The 14,263-nt window shown below is 40.3% G+C and overlaps 1 protein-coding gene across 1 annotated transcript in view; it reads left to right on the top strand.

Moving 5' to 3' along the window:
* LOC131158500 (protein tesmin/TSO1-like CXC 4) overlaps window positions 1-14,263 on the top strand; it is a 41,007-nt gene that overhangs the window by 22,997 nt on the left and 3,747 nt on the right. The window lies entirely within an intron of this gene.

Genomic DNA, 14,263 nt, shown 5'->3' with positions numbered 1-14,263 from the left:
CACCATACAAGGCCTTCACCATCCCTTGCTGCACAAGCAAATCCTTCACTCTCTGCCAAAAACCGAAGTTTTTGGTTCCATTAAATTTGACAACATCAAACCTTGCAGAAGAAGTACCCGATGCCATGACAATAGCGCTCTGATACCAATTTGTTGTGAAAAGAACAAAGAATTCGGGATTGCACAGCGGAATATAAACGCAGCAAATAATGAAGAACCAAAATATAATTCACACGCACACAGTGTATCTAAAAGCAATAAGAATCCACACAAAGATTTATGTGGTTCGGCAAAGCTTACATCCATTGGAGCAATCGGCAAAGGTTTCACTATGAAATTCTCAAAGTACACAATACAATGGTATTACAATGATCTTCTCACTTTCAATACACTCAGACAAGTGTATATATAGAGTTTCCTTCGGAGGTGTCCCCTTAAAACCCAACCAACTTAACGTTCAAATTCAAATTTTGAATTCAGCCCCGCAACCCAAAACAAAACCATTGACGGATATCCCTTGAATGCTGATATTAATTATGTCCTTCTCTTTGTGTATGTTAACTATTCCAAGAAATGAGCCACTAAACACAACATGTTCTCATTTAAGAGAGCCTTGTTCTCATCCTTTATTGAGACTCTAAACTTTCATTTTTCTACAAAGCTTCTTCATGGCTAGTATAATTTCCAACTCTGTTAGAGTTGATTCTTTGGCCCATCCAAGGGTGGCAGTGATGAGACCATTATATTTTGGCCTAAGGCCGTGAATAATAATTCTCCTCATTCTTATCTCTAAAATTTTGTTTTTTGGGTCTAACTTCAAAGTTTTTTCTTCAAAAATAGATTTAAATTTTGTATAATATTGACTTACTATCATGTTCTAATTGTTAACCCCGGAAGAGTCCATGAGTTGCCTTGACACACATGAGTGAGCACCAACTTGACCTTAAAGCTTAAGCCTATAGGGTCTTGGGCCCAACCATATATATAAGCACCCATCATCCACTCAAATTTTTCAATGTGGGACAAACTCACAAGTGGAATTCTCAACAATCTCCCCCTCACTTGTGAGTTCTAACTGCTCCCCCTTGAACGGAAATCGTTGCCCTTCTGGGAGAAAGCCCAATTCTCCAACAGTTGTTCAAGTGGGCCTTACCACTGGCGCCTTATGTGGGTCAGATTGCATTCCACGTGCCTCTGAACCAATCCTACCTCTCACGTCTTGACCCTATTCGGATCCATCCGTAGCCTAGATGATCCTTATTGGCCTCAGCCACACACTTGGTCCTCCAACTGTTAGCACTTCAGGATATTTAACTTTACGTCTCGATTTTTTACGATGTCGCTCACCCAGAGTTACGAACCATTGGCTCTGATACCACTTATTAGCATTGGAGGAGTCCATGGGTAGGTTTGACATACATGAGTGAGCACCAACTTGACCCAAAAGCTTAAACCTATTGGGTTTTGGGCTCAATCATGTATATAAGCACCCATCATCTACTTAATTTTTCCAATGTGGAACAAACTCACAAGTGGAATTTTCAACACTAATGCGAGACTGATAGAAGCTCATTTTTGAACTATTGAAGCTTTCCGTTATTTGTTCTTGCAAACAAGGCTGCATGGGTGTCCCATGCAATGTTGGGTGTTTTTATGCCTTTGATGTGTAGTAAAAGCTCGTCTTCCTGTTTGTACATATAATGCTCTTCTGGCTCTTATATCCATTTCTTCAATTCTTCTACATATTTTAATTACCACCAACGATCTTCATAGAATTGCATACGAACACTCCATTATTAGAATTGTTGTAGTTATGGTTCTCTATGCTGCTCGTCAAGGTTGCAACATTTGTCATTGTTACGTGGTAATGTCTAGCGCATAACCAGGTAAGCTTGGTCTAAAACTAATTGACTTCACAGTCCCAAATTGTATAGTAGTGGAATCTCCTTGTAAAATCTTTGCAATGGTCCTTGAATGCTGGCTTTGATTGTTAGATCTGGGAGACTTCGTGGGTGGGCACCAACTTGACCCAAAAGGTTAAACCTATTGGATCTTGGGTCCAACTATGCATATAAACACCCATCTTCCACTCTATTTTTCCAATGTGGGACAAACTCACAAGTGGAATTCCTCAACAATCCCCCCCTCACTTGTGAGTTGCAACTGCTCTCCCTTGAATGGAAATCATCTCCCTTATGGGAGCAAAAGATTTAGGACCAGCAAATCAAATCCTTGGAATTAGGATCACTTGTGATAGAAAGAATAAGAAGTTGTGGCTGTTTCAAGCGAAGTACATTGAGAAGGTACTTTAACAGGTTTGAATGGAAAAAACTAAAGTGGTAAGCACACCTCTTGCTACACACTTTAGGTTAGGTAGTAAATAGTCTCTCCTTCTAGTAATGAAGAGAAGAGAGACATGCAAAATATTTCTTATGCATTTGCAGTTGGAAGCTTAATGTATGCTATAGTTTGCACAAGTCCATATTTAGTTCATGCAGTTGGGACAATTACTTGGTTTCTCTCTAATTCAAGTAGAGAGCATTGGAATGCTGTGAAGTGGATTATAAGGTATTTCCATGGCACTATTGATTTGAAGCTTTGTTTTGGGACTAGAAGACTTGTGCTTGTTGGCTATATAGATTCAAACATGGCTGGAGATTTGGACTCAAGGAAATCTACTTCAGGCTATTTGATTAGCTTTGCAGGGGGAGCTGTGGCTTGGCAATCCAAGTTGCAGAAATGTATTGCTTTGTCTAACACAGAAGCTGAGTTCATTGCAGCTACTGAGACATGCAAAAAGTTACTGTGGATAAATTTTTTTTTTTGTTGCATAAACTTGGGTTTACTCAGAAGAGGTATGTGTTATTTTGTGATAATCAAAGTGCTATTCATCTTGGTAAGAATCCAACCTTTCATGGTAGATGGAAGCATATTGATGTGAGTTATTAGGATTCGAGATATTTTGAACTCTTACTTGAACTTGAAAAGCTTCACACTAATAAAAATGCTGCTGATATGATGACAAAGATGGTGCCCTATCAGAAACTTGAGCTATGTGCAGGGACGACTAACAGCAATTTTCAGTGACAAGCTTGTTAAGGTGCCTCCTTCCTCTCATGGGCTGGAGGGGGAGATTTGTTAGGTCCAGCCCAAATTTTTTTAGTGGCCCATTTCAGGAAGCCCATTAGGGCTGACTATTTATAAGGTACGATTGGAGAGGGGAGAGAAGACTCTGCGGCAGTTTTTTGAAACAAAGAGGAGCTGCAGAATTTCAGAATTTCAGTTAGAAGAGTTTTGATTAAGGGGTTGATTTAAGGGCCATTTGTGGCTCGATTTTTCTAAATTTTGATGGCACATTCAAGACTCGTTGACCTTCAATCTGAATAGTGGAGATCTATTTTGGAGCTTTGAAGACCTAGGTTTTATGCCCGGAATAGTAGCCACATTTCTGGGTGATTCCTTTCAAACTCCTTGCTATTTATTTGTCATTCTCTCTCTATCTCTTCCACACACACACACTCACACACACACACATATAAATAGCTAGGAGTTTGCAAGAGATCACTCAGAAACACAGCTACTATTCCGGCCACAAAACTCGGGTCTCCAGAGCTTTAAAATACATCTCCACCATTCAGATTGAAGGTCGATGAGTCCTGAACGTGCTGTCAAAATTTCAGCAAAATCAGACCACAAATGACTCTCTCTGATCGACTGCTTGATCAAAACTGCTCTGATTGAAATTCTGCAGCTCCTCTCTGCTTCAAAAAACTGCCGCAGCCTCCTCTCCCCTCTCCAGCAGCCCTAATGGACTTCTAGAATTGGCCCTTTAAAAAAATTGGGCTGGACCTAACACTGATAGACTTGTTGGGAATTGAAGGTGATGAGCCATGATGAAAATGAACTCTTTAGTAGTTTGTGAAAATTAGTTAGGTGCATCTTACACTTAAAACTCACAACAAGACACTCACAGCCATACTCAAATGCACATCTCATATACTAATATATCTCACAATCCAAAAGTGACGCTCAGCGCAGCAACACTCACGCCAACTCTCTTGCACTTGCTCAACTTTCTTTTCCTTCTCACTCTTCCTGCGCGCAGACAGCACACTGCTTTCTTCTCTCTTGTTCATGCAGCACATGCAAGACTTCCTTGCAGATTGCCCACACAGCAGTGGGGCCTTGAGCTCCTTTTGTACTTACTGTATGTCGGTTATGAAACCGAGTCAAATGTTGTGGAAATTTCCCATAGAAGGCAGTAATTGTCCTTGAATTTTTTGAGAGAGGGATAGAGAGAAGATTCTAGAAGGTAAGAGAGAGGGCACATTCTGGAGAGAGGGAAAAATTTTTGGAGAGAGAGAGAGAGAGAGAGAGTCGAGCATGTTGATGCACTGTTTCTAGTGTCAGTTTGATATTCATTGCTTCTCATTCCACAACTGCTTAAGCTGTTGGCGCAAAGTGATAACTTGGCATAAAAGATGTAGTTTTCTTGAGGTCCTTGTCACTCTATTATTTGCTCGTCTCTTTATGTGAGCCGAGGCTGCATGTAAGGGGAAGTGTGAATTTGACACATTGTCGTCCCTCCCTAATAGCTTAAGGTTTCTGGACAAATGGCAGGTCATTTTTGAGGCATTAGACTGTAGGGACTGACAGGGTGTTATTAGGTTGGATGATTTGGGTTTGGGCAGGGATAGCCGTGGTATCTGGTGTAGTCTCTTTTCTGTAAGCTTGCTAGTGTTGGTTGAGGTGATTTTCCGGCAATTAGAAATTAATTTAAGTTTAGATAAATCTTTTCTGAAGTCATTGAACTCTTTAAACTCCATGTGCAGACAACTAATATACAATGAATGTCCTTCTTGTTGAACTTGCTACATAGATGATGGTGAAATGGCTCACCACCTAAATGATGTTCCACAACTTCTTGAAAGGTGAAACAAATCCCCTCTTTGCTTGGGATAGCCTATTTTTGTGGGACTTGACTTTCAACCATTGTAATGATTATCAATTGCAGGAAAACAATAAAGGCAGCAAAGTGTACTGTTTCTTGTAATAAATATTCATCATATTATACAGATTCATTATTTGCTGGAGGGCAAGTGAAAAAATATATGCTTGATAGAACTTTACATTATACAAGGTTCCCAAGATGTATCTTGGGGTTTAGGGAGGACATGACGAGGTGTGACGAGCTAAGCTTGTTCAGGACATTATGCTTGCCTGTGACTGCTTGTCTCGTGTGTTTGGAATGAGTTTCCATCATGTAAATACTAGTGTAGGGTTATTTTTTGCTAGTAGTGTCTTTGTATGCCAAATAAGACAGTATGACTACTCGGTCACTTTAATGTTTCCTAATGTTAGAGTGGGAATGACCTAGAAAGCTCTTTGGTGGAGGGTGAGTGTTCATCAGTCATTGTAAAACTCACTAGCTTTTGTCAACGTGTTTAGCCTACTTGCCTCCCTCGCTAAGCACACAATGTCAACGGAGGTGTTGTTAATGAATTACGTTTGCTTCAATGTTTACTGCTTGCTTGCCACGACTTTCATGAATTGATTACTATTTCCGTTGCTATTTGAATGAATGCTAATGAAAGTGTTTCGTGGATGAATGTTGGTAAACGATAGGTTGGCTAGTTAAGCAAGAGTGTTTTAGCTAGCGCCGCACGAACCTTCACAAAGGTGTAAAAATAGTTGGCTTGTGACATTTGGTATTAGAGCCCAAGACTCAGTTACTACGAGGATTCAGTTACCTGTTAGCACCTGAGGAGCCCATGGGTGGGCTTGATACACATGGGTGAACACCAACTTGATCCAAAAGTTTAAGCCTATTGGGTCTTGGGACCAGCCATGTCTATAAGCACCCATCATCCACTCTAATTTTTCAATGTGGGACAAGCTCACAAGTGGAATTCTTAACAATCTTCCCCTCACTTGTGAGTTCTAACTGCTCCCCCTTGAACGCAAATCGTCTCCCTTCAAGGAGTGAGCCCAATTCTCCAACAGTTGCTCAAGTGAGCCTTACCACTGGCGCCTTATGTGCGTCGGCTTGCATTCCACGTGCCTCCGAACCAATCCTACCTCTCACGTCTTGACCTTATTCGGATCCATCCGTAACCTAGATGATCCTTATTGGCTTCAGCCACACACTTGGTCCTCCAACTGTTAGCACGTCAGGAGAATTAACTTTACGTCTCGACCTTTTATGATGTCGCTTACCCAGAGTTACGAACCATCAGCTCTGATACCATTTGTTAGCATCGGAGGAGCCCATGGGTGGGCTTGATACACATGGGTGAACACCAACTTGACCCAAAACTTTAAGCCTATTGGGTCTTGGGTCCAGCCATGTATATAAGCACCCATAATCCACTCTAATTTTCCAATGTCGGACAAACTCATAAGTGAAATTCTTAACATTACCTTCGTTGTGGGATTTGGAAAGCTTTGGTAAGTAACCATGGCACCAAACAGTGCTGAGAGGATCGGTGTGCTAGAAGCACAGGTTGAGGCAACACCTAACACTATGGCCGCGGAGGTGGCCCAGATGAGAGAACTTGTTGATGAAGTGATGGAATCACAAAAGCATCAAGCAAGTTTGTTAGGTGAGATGTCAGAGGACTTTCGCCATACAGTGGAAACTTTGCAATCTTGGATGGTGGATCTAGATGCGAAGATGAATCTGATGGTTCTTCCTATAGGGAACTCCAACACTCCAGGAGTTAGCAAGACCAAGGTACCAGAACTCAGGACGTATGAGGGTGTCTGTGATGCTAAGGAGTTAGAGAACTTCTTGTTTGATGTGGAGCAGTACTTTCACGTTGTGAGGATGACCTCAGAATAGGAAAAAGTTGATATTGCAATCATGTACTTGGTTGGTGATGCCAAACTGTGGTGGCGTACCAAGTACACAGATATTGAAAATGGAAGCTGTGTAATCGATAGTTGGGCAGACTTGAAGAGAGAGCTCAAGGACCAATTCTTTCCCGAGAATGTTGAGTATAATGCAAGGAGAAAGCTGAGAGACCTCAAGCACACTGGGTCAATCAGGGAATATGTGAAACAATTTTCCGCTTTAATGTTGGATATTCGGGATATGTCGGAGAAGGACAAGTTGTTTAATTTTCTAGAGGGGATGAAACCATGGGTAAGAACTGAACTTCATAGGCAAAGAGTTCAAGACTTGTCTACTGCATAAGCTGCTGTGTAATGCCCCGAACCTTTAAACTTGGTCCAGTGCGTTATACCAGATAAAATCCTGATAATCCATAACTTAATACGCAGCGAAAAACATAAATATAATCCTCAATCATATAATACCAGTGTTTTCCTATACTTGTCTACCAACCATAATAATTTAATCATCCACCTGTATTCAACATATATACATGTCCCCAAAAACATCCAGTATTCACAACCATTCCTTTCTTATCAACCTTAAAACATAAGACATAAAACATAAAATATTTACATTCCCAAAAACATCATGAAAATGTTTATACCCTTTTTCTTATATCTCCAAAAAATGCTATAAAACCTCAAGCTCTCTAAGCTCGATCTCAAGGAGGTTATGAAAAAGATACATTTATATTTGGATGAGACACATCTCAGTAAGGGAAGAAACAATATATATTAAAAATAGTGTGTGGCTAACATGAGTCTATATAATAACATAATATTTAACATTTGAAAATCGTTAACATAATTTCTAAAATCATTCTCTGAACCTAATCAATCACATGCAAAAGATTTAACCCACGAGATTACCCAAGGATAGAGGGGTAATTACCCGCCCATACAAGTAGCACCCCCCTGCTCTGATACATTTGGCAACCGAAAGGTCACTACTGAAGCATATCAGGGCACTCACCTTACTCAGTAAGCCCTTTAGTGTTAGATAGATCTCATACTCACACAGTTCAAACAAAGGTTTACCAGCGATGACCCCAAGGATAGGGGAATCTACCCGCCCATACAAGTAGGTTCCCTCTGCCCTAGTGTGTTATGCAGTCTATCGCTACATCTGATACTACTAGCGCACTCGCCTTTCTCAGCAAGCCCTCGGACGAAGAGTATGCCCCGCCCCCAGTTGTAAAATATTCTATTAGCATAAATACTTCTAATAACATAATACATTATTCTTTTTGTCATTATTCAACCATTCACATCTATTCATGTCCATAGCTTTTTTCATTTTATTTCACTTTAAGTGACTCTTTCTCATTTACATCGTTCATATTTCACATTTCATTCCATTGTCATTTCATTGCCATTTCATTCCATTTCTATTTCATTTACTTTTACTACAACTACTCTTTAGCCGTCATTAGTTAGTCCACATAGAAATGCGCTAGAATCTGCTAACACAGCTCCTTTTAGATGTCATCACTTAGTCTACATAAAAATGTGCTAGAATTTGCTAACACGGCTCTTTTCAGCTGTCTTACATGGTTGCATTAACTTACACAAGTAACATAGTTCATATCATATTTCATTTTCAATGCATTACTTACTTAGCCTGCATCTCATACATTTAACATATATTTGCACAGAAGTTACAGAACTTACATTTACTCATGCCACATAATTTGGTAATAAAATTCATGCATATCCCTTATAAAATAAGCCAACCCACATTTAACATTTGAATATTGAAACTATAATATCCATTTCTTACATAATTTTTCAAAAAATACCTTTCACTTTTATTAGTCTATTTTCACGTATACATAACTAAATAAGCGGTCCTAGGCTCAGAAAACATAATTTACATGGTTGGCATTTTAAAACCTATACCAAAACATATACATAAGTATAACATAATTCATTATCTTTTATTTCATAAAACCTGATTTAATATATAGTTTCCTCTTAACTGACTCCTTGAAATTCACCAACAGGTATCCCAAACCGATGCCTGTGATGCTCACCCGGTCCCTGGTTCAAAAGCCCTAGTTTAATTAAATAAACTCCAAATAAACTATTATTTCTACATTTTCTCAACTTATAAACCTTAAATAACCTTTTAAAAACCCAAAATTGAGAATCCATACCCTTACCTCAACTTAGAAGCATTTCCTGAAAAGCCTAGTTTAAGAAACTAATCCGCTAGATGTGTAGAAAATCTTCCCTAGAACACCGTAGCGACTTCCGATCGTCGATTCGAGCTGAATTCGGGCCAGATTCTTAGAGAGAAGGGAGAGAGACACGTTTAGAGAGACAGAGAGAGAGAGCTGAAGGAAAATGTTTTCCTTCGCAAGAAAGTAACCTTAGATCTTTATATACTTGTTCTTGCCACGTGGACTCGTTGATGAGAAGATAAGACTCGTCGACGAACCACTAAAGAACACTCGTCAACAAGGCCGCGAGCTCGTCGACGAGTTTCAGAACAGCCCAAACCCTCTCGATTAATCCTCATCGACAGGACATACTTACTCGGCGAGGAGGCACACAACATCACTCGTCGACAAGAAAATCCTGCTCATCAACAAGCACCTGCTTATTATCCCTTTTCAAATTCCTTTTCCCTTTCTTCTATTTCCCCTTTTCCTTTTATTCCTTATTTATCTTTTTCATCTATTATTTTTTCTAATTATTTTATCATTAAAATTTTTTGGGTCATTACATGCTGCGTAACGCTTGACTGACTACGCTAGTGATGATACCGCTTCGTCCAAATGGTTTGGCGGAGAGGGAAATAGTGGAAAGTATTTCAAGAAAGGAAAACCTAAGAGTGGGGGAGCCGACTCTAAATCATCAACCTCAAAGGAAGTTTCGTCGTCTTAAGGAATCAACACACCCAATGGAAAGGGAAAGAGTAAAATTTCGTGCTACTTGTGTGGAGGACCTCATAGAGTGAGTGAGTATCAACACAAGGGATTACTCAATGCCTTACAAGCTTCCACTTTTGGACAAGTGGTAGAAAGTGAGGAGGAAGAGGATGATGCCCCAAGGGTGGGTTCAGTGTGGCTAGTGAGCGCATTGGAAAAGCAGGCAAATGCACCGAAAGTAACATGAGCAAATGGGTTAATGTTTGTGGACTTGAGGATCAATGGGAAGAGTACCCATGCTATGGTGGATACGGGGGCTACTTATAATTTTGTTTCGTAGTTGGAAGCATGGAGACTCAACTTATCCTTAGAGAAGGATACATGACGGATGAAAGCAGTTAACTCTGTAGCCCAGCCTACTCTGGGAGTAGCCAAGCAAGTGATTGTGAAGCTTGGACAGTGGGAAGGTTATGTGAATTTCACAATGGTGCCATTGGATGTGTAACGACCCGGCCCTTTATACGGACCGAAGTGTCACTCACTCATACATAATACCTGTAGCTATTCAAGATACATAGACAATCCGCCCTAAATAGGGACATACGGGTGTAAACCATACATAATTACAATGTAAATGTTGAGGAAAAACATAAACATTCATTGGGATTTCTGCTGAACTTATACCAGAGTTTACTATTACATCCTCAAGTACACAAAATTAGCCACAAAATATAACCAGTTATTACAATCTTTCAAAAAGGAACTTCATCTAAGTTGGATACACGATTTGAACGCTTACGTAAGCTAGACCAAAATAATCTCCCCAGACCCTTTAGCTACTAGGACCGACGTCCTGATGGACCTGAAAACAAAGGTTGTATAATGGGGTGAGACACCTCTCAGTAAGGAAGAAAGTGTTACAACAGTGTGTGGCCACATATGCACATTTCATAAAACCCATGTAAGTATATGTAAAACATTTCTTTACAATACTACAATACATAAAATTTATTTGCACATTCTAGTATTTAAATCATGCATATGAATATTAGAACAATGACCAGCTTGTCATAACATGTTTTGCCTATTTACCTCGTGGCACGGGTTGTGCACTGATATCTCCAACAATGCCCTGTTCGTGCAGGCATTTTTCAAGTATCTAATATATAGTCCGATTGCCCCCATCTGGTCTATTATTTCACCAGTGGTTTCACCACTGATTAGGAGTATCTTTCACCTCCATTAATGAAGCTTTTTCAACTTCTCACATCGGAGTATCTTTCAACCCCATTTACTGGAGTATCTTTCAACCCCTTTTTCTGGAGTATCTTTCAACCCCTTTTTGTAGCAAGCTGTGGTTCCATTTGTCATATATACAATTTATAGCAAAATATAGTAACCTGTGCAATTCCAGTATTTTCACAAATTTAGATAATCACATCGGGTTCAAACCGGTGCCTATCCACTCGGTTTACCCCTTTTTGTTTCACTGATAACGCTCGGTGTATAACCAGCCTCTGTTTTCCATATTTTCCGTATAACAAATTCGGAACTTCAATTCCCATATCTCATATACATACTATATCAAATTCATACATTTCCATTTCAACATATATCACACGAGTTCAATCCAAAAATCCGCCAAATGATAAAAATCCAATAAACATCATTTAAATGTAAAAGTAAAGGATTCAAGAATCTCCTACTACAGTTTAAATGCAAATAGGTGATTTTCATAAAATTTGGAGATCATACGCCAAAATCCTCATTTTTACCAAAAACCGTAAAATCGTAAAACCGGCATTTCTACTCGGTAGAATTTAGCAAATAAGTAGTTAAATCATACATATAAAATAAACTAGCTTTTTAGCGGTTTAGTTTTCCAAAAATGCTGTTGTAATCAATTTTCCCTTACCTTAAACTCGAAACGAAACTACGTACGGAAACAATCCAAACTGACAACCCGGGATCCTAAAAGCCTAAAACCACAGAACATAACCTTACTATAATTTTGACTACTATCCAAATATCCAATCAAAATTGAGATCAGATCCTTATCTCGATTTTTGGGAAAACCCAAAAATCCTCAAAATAACGATCCGATCCGCTAAAGTTATAGAACTTCTTCTTCTGATCCCTGCAGGAACTTCCGTTTTTAGAAATGGATGATGAATAGCGAAAAATCTTAGAGAGAGAGAGAGTTTCCGCTGGTTTGGAGAGAGAGAGAGAGAGCTTTGGGAAGAAACTTAACTTCTAAGCAACCAAAATGGATATTTATAGGGCCTTTGACCAAGTCCAACTTGTCGACGAGGCGGCGTCTTCGTTGACGAATCCACCACACAGCTCGTCGACGAAGCCATCTCTTCGTCCTTGAGCCCAAGTTCCGGATATTTCTCTGAACTGCTCAGTATTTGCTTGTCGACGAGGCTCTGAAGGACTTCGTCGACGAACCCAGCTTATACGGGTTTGGGTCTCTACAGGATGACTTTCTAGTTGTTCTAGGAATGGAGTTCCTAATGGGGATGAGGGCAGTTCTGATGCCTTTGGCTGGTTCCCTATGTTTGATAGGAGATCACTCGTACATGGTGCAAGTCGTTGCGATGAAAGGAGACGATGGGAAGTCCCTTTCAACCATACAACTCAATGAGAGATTGGGTTAGGGTGAGTAGACACGTCTAGCCATGGTGGTGGACAAAGAAGTAGGCCAAGAGTTAGAGCCTACGACCATCCAAGCGGTGTTGGATGAGTATAAGGAGGTGTTGCCAGATAAGCTGCCTTACAATTTGCCTTCACGATGGATTGTGGAGCATGAGATCAAGTTGTTGTTAGGAGTGAAACCACTTGCTAAGGGGCCATGTTGGATGTTGCCTCCAGAGATAGTAGAGTTGGGGAAATAGCTTGATGAATTGGAAGCGGGATGTGTTGGCCCTTCCAAAACACCGTTGGGAGCAACGGTGTTGTTTCGGAGGAAACATGAAGAGCGTCTATAGAAGGTGTTCTACAGGCTGAGGGGAAACAGTCTGTATGTGAAGAAAGAGAAGTGTTCATTCGCTCAGTAGAGCAACAAATTCCTTGGTCATGTGGTTGAACAAGGTCGTATCCAGAGGGGTATGGAGAAGGTAAGGATGATTCAAAAATGGAAGATCCCCACGACAGTGAAGGAGTTGCGTTCCTTTCTTGGCTTTACTAGATATTACAGGAAGTTTGTTGAAGGGTATTCGTGGAGAATGACTCTAATGACAGGACTACTGGGGAGGTATTATTGGCCGCACATGCATGATGATGTGGTTGATTATACTCAGACTTGTCTCATTTGCCAACATGACAAGGGGGAGTAGAGGAAGTTTGGTACGTTCATAGCCGCACCAAAGTACTGTTCGGCAAAGGAGATGGCACAATTGTTCCTTGTGACTATTGTAAGATATTGGGGTGTTCCCCAAGTTATTGTTTGAGATCGAGACTAAATGTTCACTGATAATTTCTTGGCAGAATTTTTTAAGATTTTTAGGTCACATCTTGACATCTTTTCGAGTTATCACCGACAGACAGATAGATAGATGAAGAGATTTAGAGAGCTACTAGAAGAGTACTTGCGCCATTTTGTCAACGACAACTAGAAGAGTGGGGTGAAACTACTTGATGTGGCTATGTTCTGTGGCAATGCCCAAAGGAGCTCAACAACCAACAAGAGCCTTTTTTAGCTTGTTATAGGCCAGCAGCCGCTGTTACCTCACACAGTGGGCGAGCTGTACAGAAGAAAGAGTCCCAAGGCATACATCTTCACCAGAGAATGGAGACAGAATGCAGAGTTTGCTCGAGCCTATCTGGAGAAATCTTATAAGTAGATGAAGAAGTGGGCAGATCCAAGGAGAAGACCGCAGTTTCATGTTAGCTGCCTCAAGCCGTTCAATGCTGACACTGATGAGCTGAGCAGAAGTTAGTCAAATAGAGCAGAATTGAAGACAATGCAACCTGACAGACGTGAAGCTGAAGAGATCCTTGCAGACAGAAAGTTTATATCCTAAAGGAATGAGCGGCAGAAGTTCCTAGTGAAGTGGAAATGCCTTGATGAAAAATAAATCAACTGGATTTCTACAGAAGATATTCAACCATTCGTGGACAAACTTGAAGTGTACCTACCGCCTAAGTCTATGAGGACGTCGACCGCATAAGTGGGGGAGAATGTCATGAGCTAAGCTTGTTCAGGGCATTATGCTTGCCTGTGACCGCTTGTCTTGTGTGCTTGGGATGAGTTTGCAACATGTAAATACTAGTGTAGGGTTATTTTTTGGTAGTAGTGTCTTTGTATGCCAAATAAGGCAGTATGACTTTTCGGTCACTTTGATGTTTCCTAGTGCTAGAGTGAGAATGACCTAGAAAGCTCTTTAGGGGAGGGTGAGTGTTCATCAGTCATTGTAAATTTACTAGCTTTTGTCAATGTGTTTAGCCTACTTGCCTCCCTCGCTAAGCACACAATGTCAACGGAGGTATTGTTA

Source organism: Malania oleifera, chromosome 6, assembly GCF_029873635.1.
Source record: "Malania oleifera isolate guangnan ecotype guangnan chromosome 6, ASM2987363v1, whole genome shotgun sequence".
Taxonomy (NCBI): domain Eukaryota; kingdom Viridiplantae; phylum Streptophyta; class Magnoliopsida; order Santalales; family Ximeniaceae; genus Malania; species Malania oleifera.
The sequence above is the reverse complement of the archived record's forward strand: the minus strand, read 5'-3'. Positions and strand labels throughout refer to the sequence as shown.